Source organism: Rattus rattus, chromosome 12 (assembly GCF_011064425.1).
Source record: "Rattus rattus isolate New Zealand chromosome 12, Rrattus_CSIRO_v1, whole genome shotgun sequence".
Taxonomy (NCBI): domain Eukaryota; kingdom Metazoa; phylum Chordata; class Mammalia; order Rodentia; family Muridae; genus Rattus; species Rattus rattus.
The window spans coordinates 26423750-26445589 of NC_046165.1; the positions used below are offsets into that span (position 1 = coordinate 26423750).

The 21840-nt window shown below is 36.6% G+C and overlaps 1 protein-coding gene across 1 annotated transcript in view; it reads left to right on the forward strand.

Moving 5' to 3' along the window:
* Positions 1-21840, forward strand: part of Dach1 (dachshund family transcription factor 1) — a 365099-nt gene that overhangs the window by 153398 nt on the left and 189861 nt on the right. The gene's annotated exons all lie outside the window — the stretch shown is intronic.

A 21840-nucleotide genomic window follows, 5' to 3' on the forward strand; every position in this document is an offset into this window, starting at 1 on the left:
ATATTGTTTTTATCTTGCCTCATCATGTAATAGTAAAATAGTTAAATTCCTGATCAGACTACGGTTCTCTTTAAGTTAGGATATTGCCGTTCACTGACTCATGTGTAAAGGCCATTTCTGTTCTACCCTATTTCTGGTCACTTGCAAATATTCAAAATTCATTGCTCAGAGATGATGTCTCTGCCCTACTAATGGTACTAAAGATACCGTTCTAGAATTCTGTTCTTGAATTTTGTCTTTCTGAACCCCATCCTCCTCCACTACAGAATAAGCTCTCAGCTGCTGACGAAACTACCAGCAAACAAGTCACTGTACAGCTGCAAGTGGAAATATTTAACAAAACTCAATGAGACTTTTGTGGAAGACCACTCTTAAAGTACTTGATTTTATGTTTCACAGACATCTCAAAGACACTGAAAATGCCAATCAAAGTGCTTTGACTTCTGGAACAAATTTCTTATGCCTTTAAAAAAATTTTTTTGCATCAAGATTTAATGTGAATAAAAAAGTAGTTAGATTTACAAGAATATTGGGGTTCAGTTTGGGGAAAGAAAAAACTGAAAGTCCAAATGAAGAGGCTTGTAGATGCCAAAGAAAGATATGTGTTCTGTGATTTTCCTTAAAATGTAAATTCCATGATGGAATGAGCCACTCTGGTGGTGGACCAAAGGCAATATTTCAAAGGAGGCCTGCAAAATCTTCATTAATTTCTATTCTTAACAAATCATAGAAGAGGTTCATTCACACAGAGGCAGCAACAACTTTGAAGTTCAAATGCGCGTAATTTAAGTTTTTAAAACTTCATTGTCAATTATATTTTTGTAGATTGTCTAGTAGATTGTTGAAAACAAAAACACTGAGAAGAGCTGGCAGATTAAGTGATGGCTTCAATCAGGAGGAATTGAAACGCCAGCAACCAAAGCACAGTGGCCATGAAACAGAACACGCGTCAGATCCTTCATTTCCCTAAAGATTCTTTGGGCCATTACTCAGGTTTTTCTCTCCTGGTGGCGTTTACTCTAAACCAATGGCTAAGGTGACTAGCACAGGGGATTTGTAGAACATCCAGTCATCGATATTACCTAAAATCCAGAAGACATAATTAATGGTGAGCAAAGGTGCCGAGATAGAAGTTATGAAGATTGAAGTTAAACATTGGAATAAATCACCAGCTAGTGTTTCTTGGTGGGGATTACAGAGTGAAGTATTATACAATGTAGATTTACAGGGACCCTAATTGTGAGTAGCAAAAACCTTGAAGATTCAATGTTTCTTATACTCTACTGATGAGAAACTAAGTAATTTGTATGGCTTTCTCGGAGCACTGAAGAGACAATGTCTCAACGTACACACTTGCTTGCCTCTGTTGATAAGCTTCCCCCTATGTTTTAACAAATACTATTTCATTACCTGTGCACTCACAAGCGAAGAGGATACCTTCCTCCTTCCTTTTATTTTACCAAATCTGTTAAATTTTATGTTGTTGCTGTTCGAAGTGCCCTGTAACACCATTACTTTCCACACAGCAAAGAGCTTTCCATAAGCAAAGAGGTTGCTTAGTTATTAGTTCTCGATATCGAAGGCTTTAAAGTGGCAGTTGCTATTTTTTTTTTGGAGACAGGCAATGTGGCTCAAGATCTTTGTAAACATTGGAATACAGAGTTCATCAAAGACTCAGGATAGCAACAGGTACATCCTGGGCTGTAGGGTATACGTGTTTTATTGCCTGACTTATATCTGGTGAAAAAAGTGGTCAGAATGAAATACTCTAGATTTAATTTTGGATGGCTAAAGAAAGAGAATATTAAATACAATATATGACTAGTAAGCTCAAAAATCCATATATTTTAAGTTTTAAGTGTGAGTGAACGATTTCTGTAAAATATCAATATAAAAGTTGCTTCTAGAATGTTAGTTACACTTTCTCTGTGACGTTAGATTTTCATTCCTCAGAGAATTATATAATGGGCAACTTAATTAAAATTGTGACCGAATAACATAAGCACAGAATGTGAGAAAGAAAGTGATCTAGAAGGTGCAGTCAAACCTGTACATTAGCTTATATGGACGCATATTTGTAATTCCTAATTCTTTACCCCTTGGAAACTAAATAGCAGCCATAGAAGCGCAGGATGAATGTGAGTTTTGTGTGTGTGTGTGTGTGTGTGTGTGTGTGTGTGTGTGTGTGTGTGTGTGCAAACTCTCTCAGAGCCTGTGTTTTCATTTCTGGTCACCACCTCAGCAAACTAATCAATGAGGCATGAACTGCTATCAGCAGTGAGAGAAATGAAAAATAAACCACAGATAATCCCTCAGTTAAAAGGTTATTCTGTGTGATAAAAGCTATTTTGTTAATTTATTTACTTACTGGTACAGTGAGATAAAGTGGAAGTACAATTAGGGAATTCTTGCTGAAAGGATTTTAAAGGGCAATGATGACTTCATATTTTGTAATATTTGACATATAAAATATTTTTAAACTAAAATTTTATTGCTCATGAGATTCTACATCATTTTGCTTCAGTTTAGTATTTTAAATACATAATACAGTTCATTACTTAATAAAAATAAAAATAGCCTTTTTAAATAAACATGCATCTTTTTATGAAGCGGCTCTTAATTTAAATAGAGATAGTAATTCCTTAGAACGGCAATGCCTACGTTTTAATCTTCTGATAGTAATAGAATAGTGTGTACTTTTTTGGATAATTGTATATTTCTCACTTTCTCACATTCTTGAGTCTGACATAATATTACTTTTCTTTCCCTTGTGAGACTACTGAGTCCTGGAGATGGGATTTGTAGAATTTATATTCTGTATCTAAAGGTTTTGTGTTCTTGAACAAAAAGCATATATGAATTGTTATATTAATGGGATAAGCCCATGCTACTGTGGTAATGGAGGGAAATTAATAAGCAATGTGGAACTGGAAAGATTAGGGGAGAAGCTGAGGAGAACCGCTATAGGGCTTAGTGTAGACAATTGAAGGAAGGGGCATTCGACACTGAAGGACGAATGTACACACAGCGTGGACATATGGAAGCCGTTAGGCACCAGCTCTGAGCCAGGGTGAGAATGATAGGAAAACTTTGCCTGAAAGGAGCTGAAGCATTCAATTTAGAGAGCTTTGAATCCTGTGATAAGAAAGCTGAAAGACGTTCAGTAAGCACTGCTGTTGTAATGTTCACTCTGTAATGATCAGTTATGCCATTATCAACAACTGCAGGGACTCACAGTAAAGGACCTGTGATAAGGCTGTGTAGCAGGAAAGAAGAGGATTGGGAAATATACAAGGTAGGCTGAGAACAAGTTGCAGACGGAGCAGAGTAAAGACACTGGAAAACGCCAGCGGTAGGGTGACTGCCAAGATTCTGGTTTTGGGCTTTGGGTCGTGTAGGATTGTCACCAGAGGTGTGGAATCCATTAGGTGATGAGATGCAGGGTTAAAGCAGACAAGAGGCACACTCAAGGCACCTGGAGGCACACGTGAAAAGTCTAGATATCTGTCACAGCAAAGTGGAGTGTGGCCTCAGCTGAGAAGGGAAACGTGCATATTCTCAGAAGTTTGTTTTTATCATTGATTATTTTGACATCATTTCCATCATTGAAAGGAGCACTAGGTGTTTGGTTCAAGAAAAGGAATTTTTTGTTACTTTTTAAAGAAAACACAATATAAATTTATTAGAACTCACTAGGTGTCCCAAGAGTGAAAATGAATTTTTTATTACTTATATCAGAGGGAATTAAAATTACATAATTTTCTCTTTTGCTTTCCTACTTCCACCTCCCACCCCATTGCTCTCTTTTAAGATTACAGCTAATTTTTGATTAAGTATTATGTGTACACACACACACACACACACACACACACACACACATCTATAAGGATCTGATGACTATTAAATTGAGATGCCACTGATGGATAGGTGATGGGGTGAAGTCCTCAGTTTCTAGGAGTGGTGACTTATTGTCAGAGGAGTGGAAATGCAAGTTCAATTTACTTAAAACTCAGTAGTTTAATCTACAAGAACTGGCCAATTGAATGGATTTGGATGGGTAGCAAAATTTCAAGTGATGTCTTCAAACAAAGAAATCCAGCAGGGTGGAGAAAGGACAACAACACGGAGATCGACCTTGATAAGACAGACAAGAGGAGAGCGCACTCCTGTACATGAGGGTGCACAGACTCGCCTCTTTCCTTTATTTTCTTGGTTCACACTTGTAGCTGACCATCCTATAAAAACATGAGCTCACATGGGTATCCATTTCAGTTTTGATCGCTTTATCTGCTATAGCCTCCTCAGAAGGAAGGAAAGTTGTGGATTCCAGAAGGCCAAGTGACTTACCAAGGAAAGGCATGTAATAAACGATGCCTTCTGTCTTTTGATCCATGGCAACGTAACCTTTGTCCCTATTATCCAGAGGTGCCAGGGTATAATGGAATAAGCACAGGCTTTGAAGTCACATATCCATGGATCTGACACGGAGATCTGAAATTTATGAGCCATGCCATTGGGCCAGTCCGCTCTGATTTTTCTCATCTGAAGAGTGGAAGTAATGTCTGCAGTACAGTGCTGGGGTTTAAATGAGATAGATATTTTACTTGGTACAAAGGAAGTCTCCTGAATATGTTATCCTTTCCCTTTTTCATAGGGAGTCACCAGTGCCTAAACTACTTTTTTTCTGAATTAAAGAGACTCAATGGAGCCAGTGTGCAAACCACACCCATTAGCTGACTAGGTTCATTCACTAGGTCTTTTGTGTTTCTTTGTCTAACGCCTTCCCCATCCTTAAATCTTAAACTCCTTTTATGCTTCTTAGTATTATTTTCTAGAGGTTGCTCCAAAACCGAGTTAACAGTTTCTTTGCAGTGTAGTGGTATTTTCACGGGACTATTTGGAAGGCCAGTTTAAGAGTTAAATAGAGCTATTAATTCTCAATTTTCTTAAAGAATTTTATTCTGCGTTGTAGTGTTGAACTAGGATTATAACAATTGTGGTTGGTCTGGTCACCTCAAAAATGCGCTCGACACTAGACCTTAAAATGCAGCTGCATAAAAACCTTTGTATAAGTCATCCACCTACAGCACTGAACCATAATGAACTCACTCAAGCTAACCCGGGGAAAGAGCGCTGTTATGCATATTTTGTTGCTAAAAAGAGGCATTCTTTTGTTATTACATGGGAGAAAAGTAGAATATTGATGCAGCAGCCTTCATTCTGTGAGTGTGTGTGTGTGTGTGTGTGTGTGTGTGTGTGTGTGCGCGTGCGTGCGCGCATACACACATACACGCATGCATTTCAAACTTCCTTATTGATATGTTGAGATGTCTTGGTGTCATGACAAAGGTTTCATCTGCATGATTCAAATAGAAGCTTGGAGCCTGTAACTTTTCTGAGAGATCACGATGGAAACTAACTCACATGAACAATACTCAGAGCTACACTGGGCATCTCATTGAGCAGTGATCTGAAGGAGATGAAGTATTACCATGATGTTATATCTATTTTAAACATCTATATAGAGTATTGCATGAGTATCAGTAATGACAGAAAAATAATTTCTCGTTATTACATCATTATTACTTTTAATAGTATAATTTTTTAAAACAAGCTATGAACAGGTCAAATGTGATATATGCATATGTATACACATATCATATTTAATATATATTATGCTTATTTATGAAAATTAGAAATTATATTTCTCTCCATAATTATTTCTGGATATGCCTCTTTTATGACATTTATTTGGTTAGAATGTAACTGCTGTGAAGACTGATTTTATGACGGGACTTCCAATACTCTTTAAATGCAAGTGGTGTGATGTAGTTGGGGCTGAACTATCCATTCAGTTTTTCGTCACACCTTGGTATGCAGAAATAACCCATATTCTAGTTAGTGGGTTTAATAAATTGTGTCTTCCTAACTTTATTGCCCTTAGAAAAACATGATATTTTAAAATACAGAAATGTTACCTTTTAAGACAGATTTCCATGAGAAGTTAATAAAATGACTGGGTTTAAATGTAAGATCGCTTAGATCTGTAATGATTTAAACCATCTGTTCTTCATTTATGTATTGTGGGGCTTTATATAGTACCTTTTTTGGATTAAACCTTATCTATCCATGTGCTTTGGCACAACATAATTGTAAAAGAACAATAATATATTTCTGTCAGCTACCATTCATTCCATATTTTATGCACATTTAGTCTATTGAATTAATCTCTGAAACAATGGAAAGACATTCTTTGCTAGAAATAGCTAGCTTTTGCCTTGGCTTTGCGGCAGAATGACATTAGAGAACATATATAGTTGTTGAACCTGATTGCTTTAGCAGCCCTGAGGTTGATAGTATCAGGTTCCAGCTTGCCCTGCTAGGTCAACATGGACCCAGTCCTTTAAAGAGAAAAGTTCACACAAAGTTCACTTCTATTGTTTTACCATGGTTACAAAACAGAGATAAAAAAAAAAAAAAAAAAAAGAGGGGTGGGTTTGTGACCTGTTCCTTCCTTGAGCCCTCTCTTTCTACTCAGTTCTTTCTGATTTCGCCAATTGAACATTGCAGTAGAGAAAACTAAAACACACAGTAGCTTGCAAATGCACAAGACTTAAGTGTGCTTTATTATTGCTTGTAGGTAATCTTTGGGTGCAGATAAATAACATTAAGGCCATTGCAGCAAGAACGTGGATTAGCCTATTAATTCCCTCTCCACTAAAAATTAAAATTTATAAGGTGGTTGGGCATGGTGGAAAGGATTGTTTATTGATCTGGAAGGGTAAATGTAGTAATTTCTATAAAATAATTTAACTTTGACCAGATATGCTGAAATAATTGCCATAATGGAAGGAAGAGATCAGAACTAAAGTATCTTCATTCAAGACTTCCCATTTATAATTTTCTTCAGTTACTTTTGTTTATATAAAATTAAGTGGTTGAAATATATAAGGGACTGTTTTGAAAATATGTAAAGTAATTCAATTTAGTTTCAAAGCCTCAATGTTAGGCTACTAAGTCCATGAAAATTTTTCTTTTAAATTATTTATCCATTCGTTCTAAAGGACATGAGTACAATTTGGTTTATTTTTGTATTTGATCTCCTAAGATTGCAAAATCTTATGGCCAAAGCAATAATCCTATGCTATTCTTATTTTTAAAACTATTGGTGACATATGCAATGTAGTGTACTATCTGTGTAGTTCAAATGCAACCATTGCTTGGCGATATTTATTTTCACCATTTCTATGTATTTTATTTTTAAGTGTGAATTACTAGTCAAAGAAAAGTAATTTCAGGTAGATGTGCTTGGTTTTCATTCTGTCTATGACTGAAAAATACTATTTATAGAAAAGGGTATAAAGAAATAAAATTTTAAATTTGACATTAAATATATGTCTAAGATATACTTTGTAGATCCGTTAAAATCTGTTATCATAACAGAAAATGACTATCTACTTGCAATGTATGCTAGCATTTAGCTTGAAGAATGAAGAGATGGGTCTCAGGATCAGGACAGCAGTGTGATCTCTATTAATAATTATTTATTGACCTTTATTCTTTTGACTGGCATAATTTTGGCCTTGAAATTTTACCTATGTGGAGTATAAAAATGTAATTTTCCATGGTTGGAATGTTGGGAAGGAAACTGAAGGGTCAACTGTTTACTTGTCTATATGACCAGAATAGAGGAGGAAATATTCAAAATCATTGCTCATAAATTTTATCATGCCTTTTATGTTCACCAAAATGATACACGTGTCATACTTTGTATAAGCACCCGCTTTTACAAATATTTTTTCTGAAATAATACATCTGAATCTTAAGTTTTTAGTGCTTTCTGCATCAGAAAGTTCTTTTTTTTTTCTTTTCATTTTGGCAGATTGCTTTGGTAACACATAAATTATGCACATTAAATCGGAAGAGAGCTAACTTGTAGAAAGTTCAATACTGTTAATGATGCCTTTGAATTAGATGAAAGCTGATGGATAACTAAATGAGGCAGGAGAAGAGAAGCATAGTATGACTTATGAATTCTGAGGTCACCTATCCCTTCCCTTCCCGCAGGAAGCGTGTGCCTCCACCCTTCACCATAAATGAGTTCCTCTCCAGTGTTAAGTCTTCCAGAGAGGAGTGCACAGAGGTCTTCCCTGGTGGCCCATTCTAATGTTTAACTGCTCTAATGAGGGAGAAAACTATTTTTTTCATATCTCATCTACATCCCTTATTACAGTTTAAGGGTTGGTACTTATTTTTAATGTTATTTTTCTGTTCTTTATTGCTGTGTATTCTGAATTTATTATTGGCCAGATTTTCCCAGTCCATGAAGATTTAGCGATAAATCTTTACATGTTTTCAGAAACTCAGCCTAGTGTCTGACTAAATATATTTTGCTTAACTTCAATAGCCTTGAAGTCATGTCCTTGGAACCATTACGTCCATTCACAAAAGGACACACATATTTACTTTCACATAGAATAACCCACCAGGGTGCATTTGATCTCTTTGCCATGTTCTAATTTGCTGAAAAACTGTAATATGCACTAAGGACAAAAAAAAAAAATACGAGTTTTCCAGAAACAAACTCTAAAAGTTTCTGAAATTTCTTCTGTAAATGAATTCTTCCAAACACTATAAAAGTTTGATACCAGTTTTAAGTAGACTGTTTGTTTTGCAAATAATAAATATTCATGTAATCATGAAGGTATATTTTAAATAGATAATGTATTTACTCATATACAATTATTAATGTCATCCGCTTGCATCTTATGGAGATTCTTTTTCCTGAGACCGCTTACAAAGTCTGGAGATGGTCATGCAATGACGTGTGGCTTACGTACTCACGGACTTGTTTTGCCTGTTGCAGGGCAAGGGCTGTGTAAATGGTTGTCAAGCGACACTGTCCACTGAATAACAGAAGGAAAGGAAATATCTGTCCCTGCTCAAGTGATTTTTAGTCATCTGTGATTTGAATTCGTGAGATTTTGGCTTGGGATTTGCTATAAAGTTGAGGATGACTTGAAGTTCTCATCTTACCATCTTTACTCTCTGAAAGCTCAGATTATAGCTATTTGGCAGCTTTCCTTCATTTAAAAAAATCTAGATTTTTCTCATTATTAATCAGGAAAAGTTCCCATCCTTCAACATTTCTGTGTAGCTTCACGTTTATATTAATTTACAATTTATTTCACTTTCCTGTTGGAAGTTACCACTTTTGACCACAAATAATACCTTTCATCAGGAAAATCTGATTATTAAGCACTCTTCTAACTTTATTTAACTTAGATAGGAGAACCTAATTATTATTTCTCTGTACACCTTATTTTATATCTTTATGAAACTTTTCTTCTTAGGGAATGAACTCCCCCTTCTTCCACCTGCTAAATTCCAATTGTTCTCCAGGACCCAAACTAAATCTCACATATTCTGAGTAGCTTAGAGATAACTCTTCTATTGTCCTGATCTCTTGTCTGCTTTAGACCATAACAAAAGCAAATTTCTTTTAGGACCAAGGAGACACAACATAAATAGCCACAGGACTCCTTGTTTTGATTTATTTGTATTTAGATTTAATGTATTTTTTTAATATGATGAGGCCCCAGGCATTGTAGGTAACTCTGATACCTCTAAGTCATACCCCAGTCCTAAATCCCTTATTTTGCAAAAAGGGTAAGAATTCAATAGAGTGACAGCCAAGCATTCGATTCAGTTCGAGTCTGTATAGCAAATACGTCCTGTACTAATGTAGATTGCATACTTTCCTCATTCTTTTCAAGAAGTGCTCGTGCCCTGTGTAATTCATGCCTATAATGTGTGTTTCTTCAATGCAATCTGTATCAATATCTGTCTATGTTTGTTATCACAAAGCTGTCACTTCCCCAAATGGCATTACAGCACGGCTTAAAACTTTTTCAAAGTTTTTAATCTAGTAAAATTCCCGAAGACAATAGATAATCACTAGATTGTACTGAGTCTATGTGATTGTATTGATCTATGACTGAATGGGAATTGCATTTAGAGGAATATCTGTGAGAAGTAAAGAATTTAGAAAACCAATCGGTAGGTCAGAAACATCTTATGGAAAAGCACTTTTAACAAATACCACAGTAAAAAAACTAGCATTTATCAAAAAGCCGTTTGAAACAATTTAAGTAACCAGTCTCATCGTAAGTGTTAGAATTAGTTGGTAATAGAGGTCAAGGGAGTGCTAGAGGGTGTACAGTATCCGGTTGATTTTAATGTAAGAGGGAATTGTGTTTGCAGAGATGTGTGTGGGCTGGCTGGCAGGCATATGTGTACAGGAGTGCACATTCTCCTGTGCACCATGCATGAGGAGACTGGAGGAAGTAACTAGATGTCCTGTTACATCATTCTCTACTCCTTCTCCCTTTAGACAGACTTTCTCACTGACTCTGTTGATAGGCTGGCTGCCAGACCTACCCAGCATCCATCTATCTCTGGCTTCCAGAGCCCTGGAGCTTCAGTAAAATGCATGGACGTACCATGGGTCCATGGATGATGGACTTCTAAACGCAGATCCTAGTAGTTGCACAACCTGCACGCCCTGAGCCATATCACCAGCCTCAGAGGAAAAGCGCTATCATGCGATTCGACAATGGGCAAGCATGTTAAAAATTCATAGTTTGCTTAGAATAACGTTGTGAAGTTGAAGAAAACTACCATAGCTAAGTAAAGGTGTTCCCTGGAAAGTGTTTAGCAGATGAAATCATAAAGAAAATACTATAATTCATAACTTCGAGGAAATTAATTTCATTTTTGTGTTTTGCCAGAGTGTAATGATGGAAGAGATCCAGAGAACCACATCACATGTTTCCAAAATTCTGATACTAAAAATTAAAGAACAGATGAATCGGGAAATTATGTCCTACTGTTTTGACTATTTCCCATCTGAATATTTGCAAATAGGCAGTTTATTAGAATTTTAACTACAGAAACTTACTAAACCGTGTTTTCATCATTGTACAGATGAGAAAAATGTTTACTCAGTCAATTTCATCAATAATGAATCAATAAATTTAAGAAGGGTTTAGACACATATACAATATTCATTTCGACCTTTTTAGGAACTTTAATCAGGAAGGAAAACGCTCTTTGTAGAATGCCACTTAAAAATTCTGGAGTGATTTATGGTTCTGTCTGAGGGGAATATTCACAGAAGAAAGTAGTACATTCTTTGTCTCAGTGAGTGAAGACGCTCTTGCCAACCAGCCAGCCTGCGTTTCATCCCGAGAACACACATGCATAAGGAGAGAAGCAATGCCCGTTTCATATCCTCTGACCTCCACGTGTATGCACATTACGGCCCAAGAACAGGTATAGAGAGAGTTCTTACTGTTAGTATCGAGAAGGGTGGCTATGGTGAAAAGAGATGGGGGACTAGAAACTATGGCCTGTGAAGCCCTGAATAAATCCATCATTTACTGGATGTGGTGGTAAGCACCCGAAATCCCAGCTCTTGGAGCAGAAATGTTTCACCAATACTCAGCTACACTTGAGTTCAAAGCCAGCCTTTTCTCATGAGTCTTTGTCTCAAAGAGAAATAAAATAAGTAATGATTGTAATGACATCCTACTGCTTGATGCTTAATCGAGAAGAAATTGTAGCAAGCCGAGAGGAGAGAATATTGGGTATACTTCATTTTTTAAAGAAAATAATAATTTGATTTGTACATGGAAATGGTGGTGCTGGGGTCTTTTGGACACTTAGCAAAAAAAAAAAAAAAAAAAAAAGCTTTTACTGGGTTTCTGTTAAGAACCGAGGTAGCCAGTGTCTCTGCAGTTAGTCAATTCCTTAGAAACCTATGCAGTCACTTACAGAATTAGGCGGTGTGGGATAGAAGAATTCAAATTGCATAGTAATCCTTCTGTAATAAATTCATTATTAATGATGCTTAATGATTTTTAAATGATTGTGTAAACCACTGTCTTCCACATACTTCAGCAGTCCTCGTGAACTTTCTAGAAGAAGGGTTTTTTATATATATTAAAATAAGCTTCTTTCTTCAAATGAGCCAAAGGCTACCAGGAAGCTTAAGTAATGCAGTTGTGCTCCCTGAGCTGAGATACATGAACAACATTTTCTCCTCTTCGTTCTTATACTTTACTCTTGGTCCCAGTCCGAAGTCACTGTATGAAAAAAGGGCACAGATCTCAACATAAACCATTGTGACTGGAAGAATTTGAACTTTAACGCTTAAAAAAATCCTTCGACAATAGCATTAGGAACTTCTAAGACACTAGATAGTTCTTCCATACTACTCAGTTTAATCCTAAATACATGGATACATATGTGTATAGATACTTATGTACATACGGGCTTTTCAATACTACACATGAATTATGTTAATCAAAGTGTGTCAGACAAATTGTTGCACTGTATTTGAGAAACAAATAAACCTCATGGTAGTAAATGTATTTTCGCTTTTCAGTAACAAAATTTTCTTTTTTGAAACAATTACATGCCACCCTTACGTGAATTGGAAGATTTTTTAACAATTGTGTTAAACTCAGTAATTTTTAATATCATTTTGCTTAATTTCAGGGCTGAACGTTTTCCTCTTTCATACTTAGCCTAATTGCTCAGGGTGTCAGATGATAATGCGATTCGGTCTTTAGGTAGCATTTATTCGCTCATTCATGTCTTAACTTGTACATATCGCATAACACATTCTATGATCTGAAGTTCATATTCCTGCCCTGTTCGCCTTCCCTACAGACTAAATTAGCAAAGATCTGCTTGTGGGTTAACCATTTTTCAGGTCTACTCTATTGAACTTCTCTGCAACAGTTGAAGACTTTGGCTTTCTTTTCATACCATTTGTTTACTTCTGCTGATCTACATTCTCAGTTAAGTTCTGGCATATACATAGTTAGATATTCTGAATAGTTACAGCACTTGTAATACTTATGAGGACAGTCAGCTCTACCTGAAGGGTAAATGACTTCTGAATCCCCAAAACTAGCAACAATAAACCTTTATTGTTTAGTAATCCCCTATTACTTGAAGACAGCTGGTCTCTTTAGCTCTATAGTGATAGTTAAGTGCACATATTTTCAGGAAAAGAATATAAAATGAGGAGGGGACAAATTCACTCGTGGGATGTCAAACTTCTGCCCCATGTTGGTCATCTTTACTCACATATTTTCTCACAGGAAGTCGTAGAGCGAGCCCAAAGTAAAAGGCATGGCAGAAGATGCATGATCAAAATATCGGATTTTATCATTGTTCCATTTGAATGTGTGGTAGGGTCAAGGCAGGGGTAGCTAAATAATGAAATGCTCTTGCTAATCAGGCAATGTGGCAACTGCCTGCACTCTCAACCCTTAGGTGACAGAAGCAGGACTTCTTCAGTTCCCAAGTTAAGGCTACCTGGGAAAAATGACACTTCTTTTCCTCAAAGCAAAAATAGCATTAATTAGCAAAAGTTAATTTATTAAATGTCTTAGAGTGGCCTAAGAAAATTAAGGGATTATTTAAAAGTGATTTAAAAAAAAAATAAAAGAGCGTTATAGCAATGTGGAAACTCTCCCCATGAAGTGTTCGAAGATGCCGACCGAGATGGCAGTAAATACACTGGAATACAGGTGATGCGATAGGTATTTGAAAAGGCGGCCCCACAGATCACTAATTAGTTCCTGAGTAAGAGTGGCTCTTCAATATGATTCTCACATAATCCCTTGAAATGTTATGGTCTAATAATTTTTTTCTCTTGTGCAAAAATTCTTGTGAATTGATTAAACTGACTTTAGAAGGGCTCTGTTTCTTTTCTTTCCTTGCTAATTTTAAAGAAGTAATTTATGGCTTAATCCTTTAAAATAAAATTAACTTTCTATTGGGTAGCATCATTTCTGCTGTTGTCAGCACCACCTTTTCTAAGATAATTATTATCATGTGTTTGAGGAAAGATGCTAGTGACTATTCTAATGCTTCCTTCTCAACACCGCTCCTCTGTAAATCTCTGCTATTATACAAATTCAATGCTACCTTTTGTGTGACAATATTTTCTGCATCAACATAGACAAAAATAAATTTAAAGTAATTGCTTTTAGAAGTATATTGTTCCAAAGAAACTCTTGTAAATAAATAGGATGAAAAGTACTTACTGATGTTGTTTGCTAAGCTTGCCCAAGTAGCTTGATGTTGATAGAAGCCCCAAATTACTTTCTTTCTTCCTCTTCCACGGTACTTTAAGCTAATCAAGAAACGAACTCGTAGTAACTAACTTGCAAATCATTTTGTAAGAAACTTTGTTACAAGCATGCTACAGAGTTCTCATTTTAATTTACTATCATAAAATGGAAGTTTATATGAAAATGCTGTGCTATTTACAATCCTTTTAAAGTTGAGACGTTATTTTACATTTTTCCAAAAAATGTAGATGCAAATTATTTCATCTTAGCATCTACATATTTTTGCCTCCTTTGATGTTTAAAAAAGAGGGATGCTGTCATACGGACTAGAATGTGGAATTTAATGGTTTTATTTCTGTTTATTTAAAGACATTGTTTTGATGAAGCTGTCCATGTGGTAAAAATTTGAAGCACAGGGTACAGTTCCTAGCACTCCTTTTCTCCAATGAGTATGTTTTCCTCCATTTGATATTTTCTTTATTTACATTTCTAATGTCATCCCCTTTCTTGGTTTCCTCTCCAGAAACCCTCTATCTCATTCTCCCCTCCCTGCTTTTATGAGGGTGCTCCCCCACCAACCCACCACTCCCTCCGTTTTTCCTTGCCCTGGCCCCTACACTGGGCATCAAGTCTTCACAGAACCAAGGGCCTTTCCTCCCACTGATGCCCAACAAGGCCATCCTCTGTTACATATGTGGCTGGAGCCATGGGTCGTTCCATGTGTGCTCTTGTGTTGGTGAGTAAACCCCTTTGCGGTCCAAAGCAACCTCAATGAACCTTCCATTGATAAGAATTGAGAAGCAGTTAAGAAACTGAGGATGACCGGTAATGTTTAAGTGCAGAGACAAATGCATTTTGCATAATTTTTGCTGACTATGCAGCTAGTCTTGGTTGTTATGGTTGCTAGTTAGGTTGTGTATGATCATGGCTGTGTATCTTCACATAGAAAGCTAGTTTTGCCTGCATTGTAGGAAGAAATTTAGCTCCCATGTTCAAGAACAATCCTGTAAGTCAGGTGTGGATGCATGCCTTTTACTCAGTATTCAGGAGGCAGAGGCAGCCAAATCCCTGTCAGCTCCAGGGCAACTTGTTGTATGTGGTGAGTTCCAGGACAGCCAGAGCTACACAGTGAGATCCATTCTCAAAAAATAACCAAGAAGCTGATAAGCAAAGTTTGTTTATATTTGATGCTACATACATGTTGTTATTATAAATATATACTTCAGTACAAAATTTTGAAATAAAATTCTAAGTATATGTATCTAACATAAACTAAATTCAAAGATTTGCACATCGAATGTCTTAATTAGTGATTTTCATCTTCCTAGCTTCCCATCAGTTTAAAGCAGTGTGGGTTCTTTTCTGCCCAACCACGGAAGTTTAAAGAGCAAATATAGAACCAAGTCTTCAGTTAGAGATAAGAGTAATGCTCTGAAAGCATTAACAGGCTTCCCCTTCACCATCATATGCATGATGATATCATATGACATGTCATGCTGCCAGATTGGGACTTTGTAAATAATTACTAAAACAATTTCGATTGAGGTGACCATAATTATGACCATCCATTCCTCCCTAGAATTCTTCGTTCTTATTTTTTTCATTTAATTCATTAATTTCCTCCTTTATCTGAGATGTTGTGCTTATATACTTATGCTGTAGAGCTGAAGGAGAGACTCTAAAGCTTAATCTTTATGAAAACTACCAGCACGTACAATGATCCATAAACAAATAAACACAGTATTTGTGAAAATACAGCAGGGTATTTAAAATGAATCAACTGGCGTAGTGCAAGGCAGCGGGGGAGACTATGAGATAGGAGATCTTATTGGATAGTAGTCCAAGAAGTAGCAGATAGCTAGTTCAAAGAAGTGAGAAGAGAGGCTGTCTTGTTTTTAAAGAAGTATATCGTATACAGATGAAGAGTTGTGTCCTGAAAATGTACCCACAATGACAAAGTTCTGAAATGTTCCACATATTAGTGATTATGATGCAAATTACATTAGAGGTGAAATAGTTGTATCAATATTTCAAAAGACCTAGTTTCATTCAGCTCTGCTACACTGTTGATATGAGGCACTGAAGGTTTTCCTTATTGGTTTATTTCTCTCTCTCTCTCTCTCTCTCTCTCTCTCTCTCTCTCTCTCTCTCTCTCTCTCTCTCTCTCCCCACCCCGATCTTTGCATAGGTCAAAGTCTTCCTATAGGCCATGTTGACTTTTAACTTTGATTTTCCTTAAACAGTACAAGAATTAGAAGTGTGTAACCCCAGCATTTAGGTTCGTTATTCTTTCACGAAGAACCATTCAATTTATTTGTAAAATGGGTCTGGTATATGACATGGAGTTACTGTGAATATTAAATTACGTGATGTATATTTGGTATTTCACATAATGATTCTTTAATAAATTAACGCCTTTCACCCCTCAATGTGTCAATATTCTTACAAATAAGGGAAATAGCAGTGTCCATCATTCGGAATTCAGTTGACTAGCTACACAATAGCTAGGATTAGATTGCCAAACTTTAAATAATAAATATAATATGTTAAGTAGTAATCATCTCAAAATATATGATGTAATCACAACATAATGAGTATATATCTATCTCAAAATAGTCTTATAGATATTTAAAAATCAGTTAACAGAATGAACTCAGTGCCATGTCTGAAAGAAACAAAGACAGAATTCCTATGTCATCATATTTAGTATACTATATTAAAATCAAATCAAAATGTTTGGAGAAAGGACTCTCAAAATGTTGGAATGACTTCTGCCAAAGAGAATAGTTTGATGTATTTTGAAAATAGATCAAATTAAATTTGATATATGAGAACAGGATCCTGGAATAACAGTCATCTACAGCTGCTTTCTCTTTTGTACTACAATATGTCCACTTGCAAGTATGTCTTTGCTATTTTATTTTACTTAGTATACAAGCACTACTCCATATTGTCATCCAGTAAGTTTATGACTGTATAATAGTCTTCAAGTAAAGCTGGCAAACCATTAAGAAGAATATATATTTGAGATTACAATTGATCGAAATATAAAATGTACAGATTATTATGTTAATATAGTGTGGTTATTTAACAGCAGTCTAAATTTGAAATTCATATTTGTGTTATAAAGAGATTGCAATTCCAATAATATATGATAAACATCAAAATCTACTTTATATTGGTTCTACAGACTCACTAGAAAAATATTTAAGTTATACAGTATAAAGAATAGAAGTTCTTTTATAAATAAATTCAAGAGGGAAAATACGTCTTGTCGATTAGTGGGTTACTTTACTCTCAGTAAGTGTATTTGAGGGTGCATCTCAATATTTGTTTTCTCCCATGTACTTTTCCGCTATGCCATTATCTCTACATGATGTAATTTTAACTTGTATTTCAAGGAGAGAGCATGACTGGGATTGGCCCTGGGATTCTGTCAGATCTAGCCTTTGCCTGCACTGGGCTGTGTGTAAATGAAGGGTTGAGAGTATTGGGGTCTTCTTTTGTATTTACAAATCATCACCATCATTTCTCAAAAGAGGTGAGAGGGATACCAGCAGGCTGTCCTTGGATGTTTGGTGTCTGGAAAACTTGTAAAGTACACTTCACCCCCTTCACCCCACCCCCACCCCCTCTCACTCAGCTGCATGTCACTTCGTCTTGCCTTTCTTTGTCTGAAGTTGAATTTTGACTCTCCTTGAATAAACATCATAAATGTGTTATGGATACCCTGCAGTTAGGCCTTATGACCTGTAGCCCTGGAAACAAATGGACAGTGAAATGTCTCTAAACCTTATACTATTCTGGGAGAGAGGCGTATTGAGACTTTGATTTAGTGACAAAAACTAATGAGAGTATGTTTCCCAAAGTGATTGGTCTGCAGAAGGAAGTTGTCTCATTCAGAGCTGAAAACAACGAGGACAACAACAACAGCAGCAACAACAACGACAACAACAACAAGTGTTTCTAAATATTCAGAGTTGTGTGGAAGTGAACTTCTTTATAGCCTTGCCTCCTCTTCTAATGTAAATGGTTAAAAATACCAAACTCTGGGATGTGGCTCAGGTGTGGGTGAAGCTAAGAGAAACAAGGAGGAAGTCTTTGGTTAGGATGTCATCCAAGCTCCTAAGGGCACTTATTTAAACAACATTCTCCTATTGATGAAATGTACAGCAGTTCTTCATACTTTTCTTTTTTCTGTATAGTTGTGCATCGCATATAAGGTTAGGATGAGTGCAGTTGCCATTAAAGCACAGTTACTCTAAATTGAGCGCTTTTTCTAATTGCTTCCTTTGTTCAGCTTAGGGTTTTTGTTTGTTTGTTTGTTCTTCTTTCAAGAATAACTGATCTTTTAAAAAGCATACACAGAGTTTACTTAACAATAAGATAATTTAATTAGCTGTTCTGTGCAGTTATGCAATTTGATTAAGATTACACTATCTGGTAAATCAATAGAGCCCACGCACAGGTACAATATCAAAGCATGTGTACTTTTGGCCTTCAGGTTAGCATATTTTTTTTTAATTTGGAAGTTTCTTAAAACTCTGTTGAAAGAAGTTGAGTACTGAGTATTTGCAATAAGGTTTTGTTTCTAAGAGTACTACAGAAATCAATGATCTCCAGAAGTTAGTGCTCAAAATGTCACGAGTACAATGTAAACTTCTCAAGAAATGAACTCTGATGTAAATAACGACGAAACAGTGACAATCTTGTTAGTACATACCTTTTTCTATTTCCTTCCTGGAAGTTCTACCTGACTCACAGAGTGGGCCACCAGTCGTCTAGCACTTAGGGAAACTTAACATCATTCTCTCCTTTTTTAAAAACCATTTGCTCTGTTCTTTGCCTCAGTGTCTCAAGGCTGCCTCCTCACATAATTGTAAAGTAATCCCCAGTAGGGTGTTAGTTGATGGCCTCAGGGTGTTACCAACACCAAGGGTATTTGCATTTTAATGGAAGGCTTTAAAAGAACTTCAAGCATCAAGTCTGAGAGCAATAAATCTCTATTGGTGGAATTTGAAGCAATGTGATAGATTGGGCAGGAGATATCTGCGGTGAAAGGAGCCCACTGGGTTTATTCTAATCACAGCGTGAATTAAAGTGTTCCTACTTAGTGGTAGCCCGACTTCTGTTTCCAAGTGAAAGTTGTGAGGACAGCTCCTGTGGCCTGGATAATGAAGTACTCCTTAGTAGTTTCATTTTCTTTAAAAGCAAACAAGTCAAAGGGCTAAAAGTTCAAATCTTTGAACTGTCCTTTCCTTTCCCATTTTCTCCATGACCGTTCCCAAAAGAATAGCCCCCTCTTTCTGCTTTAGGTGTATGGGTATAATTATCTTCATATCTTCTCCACATTCAAAATTGTGTGTGTGTGTGTGTGTGTGTGTGTGTGTGCGTGTGCACATATCTCTCTCTCTCTCTCTCTCTCTCTCTCTCTCTTCCTCTCTTTCTCTCTCTCCCCTTCCTCTCTTCCTCTCCTGCCTCTGTCTGTCTTTTCTTCTTTCTTAATTTTCTAGGCTTTTGTTCACTCAAACTGTCAAGGCACTTTATTTGAGGAGTCAGGGGCAAGTGGATTTACAAATAGATCAAAATCTATTTTAAATATAAAAATGCGAGTACCACACTGACTTATTTGTCCGCCCTCATGTTCTGAATGTGAGACATTCACAGAGACTGGGATTAGAGTTGGTAGAGCGATGGTAGTGTTGTTCCCATTAACTGTGGACTATCCTCACACAGAAACGTGAAGCTTGAAATGGTGACATAGACGAATGATGAGGACTCAGCGAGGTAATATGAAGGGGAGGATGAACTGGGGTAGAAAATTAACAGTGGCAGCCTTCTCCAAAAAGGGTGTAACAAGAGACCCAAGCCACCCACTGCTCAGATCAGTATGGTGGAACACAGTCTGTAATCCTAGTATGTGGGAGGCTATGGTATGAGTGCAATGAATTCAAAGTTGTGCTGTTGATGCAAAATGTGATCTCCCTTCAAATGAAAAAGAAAAAAATTAAAGAGGATGAAAGACCTTCAGTAGAACCCCATATAAAATAATACACAGATGTTGGAATAAAACAGCAAACTGGGGAAAGGTTAGGGTCAAGCATCACAGTCTGTTCTTAGGCCATGGATTGTGAATCCAATAAGGAGGCGACTATATTTTTAAGCAAACATAATATATGAACCAACGTGTATACTAGAAAAAAACTTGTGAAATCAATTTAGACTCTAGACTGGAGCTGGAGGTAGTTTTTTGAAGATGTTGGAGAGCTGCAACAGTTAAACGAAGAAGAGATAAAGAAGGATTGGAAACAAGAGTAGGACATAGACAAGAACAAAAAAACATAGCTTCACAGAGATGATATTTGAGTATACAAAAGAGGAAAAGATACATCCAAGTTGCGGACTTTTGACTTTGTCAGTCCAGTGCCATTTTGCTGAACAAGTGAAAAAAGAAATCAGTTTTAATGGGGCAGATGCTGAGTTCAGATTTGGATAAGCTGAGTCTTAGATTATTATAGGACATCTAAGCAGGGATGTCTGTTAGAGGGGCATCAATCTGTCTGCATCCCAGAGGAAGATCTGGGCTGTAGATGTATGTTTACCCATTAGTCCTAGCATCAAAGTGATAGCAATGGAAGGGTTCACTCAGGGAGAATGGAGACCATCAGATGCCTGTCGATTGATCCCAAGCAAATCATCAGTTAAAAAGCCAGAAGGATCACAATGAAGAATAAGACCAAGTAGCTGGAGACATACATCATATCAATAAGCAGGAGGGGATCCATATTGATTTACAAGCCAGATACATCTGCAAATAAGCCCCTTGCTCTCATTCCAAAGGCCTCCAGAATCTAATGCTAGGCACTCAGTCCAGGAGCCGCGATCTGTGTTTTTCTTGCTATTTGAGTTATGTCAGTTTAATGACGCAATACTATACACATCGATAATTTCCATGGTTCCATTTCTTTTCATACTGTCTGGGAAGTGGCTTGGAATCTCCTTTTAATGTTTCCACTGCTATCTTTCCTTCCTGAAGATGGAAATCGCATCCCCTTGCCTATGATCCTTTGGCAAACAGATTACATCTTTGTACGGGACATTGCATATTACAATTTGAATCAAAATTATTTAAATACAAGATTCTTCCCTCCCTCTCGGGAAGAATATGAGCTCCTGAAGATGAGGAACTCATCCCCCCCCCCCAATCAGCATCCACAGTCCACTGCCTTGAAGAAAAGCAGGTACCTAATAATTACATTTTCAATGATCACACGTATTACTTACAGAAAATAAGAGAGGGCTTTTGAATGTTCTGATGAGGCAAGGGACCTCAGCGGAGGCAAACACGGAAATGCTTGAAGACTAAGGATGATTTTATTAGATCTAGGCACATATTGGCCAAATAAATAATGGAAGAGCCCATGAAAAGCACATTCATAATACAGAAGCAAAAATGAGAACATAATGCTAAATATTCTTATTTGCTTCAAAGACTGTCAATACTACTACATTTTGCTGGTATTTTCCTTACCAAAATACTGAATATTTCACTCTGCATTTGCTTTTGTGACAAGAAATTAATCTTTCCTAATGGGCATGTGAAGGACAAGAAGTGTTAACAATAAGCATGTTTTTTGTTTTCCCTAAAGGCAAATTTCAGATCCTATATAGGAAGCTTCTCAATGATGCC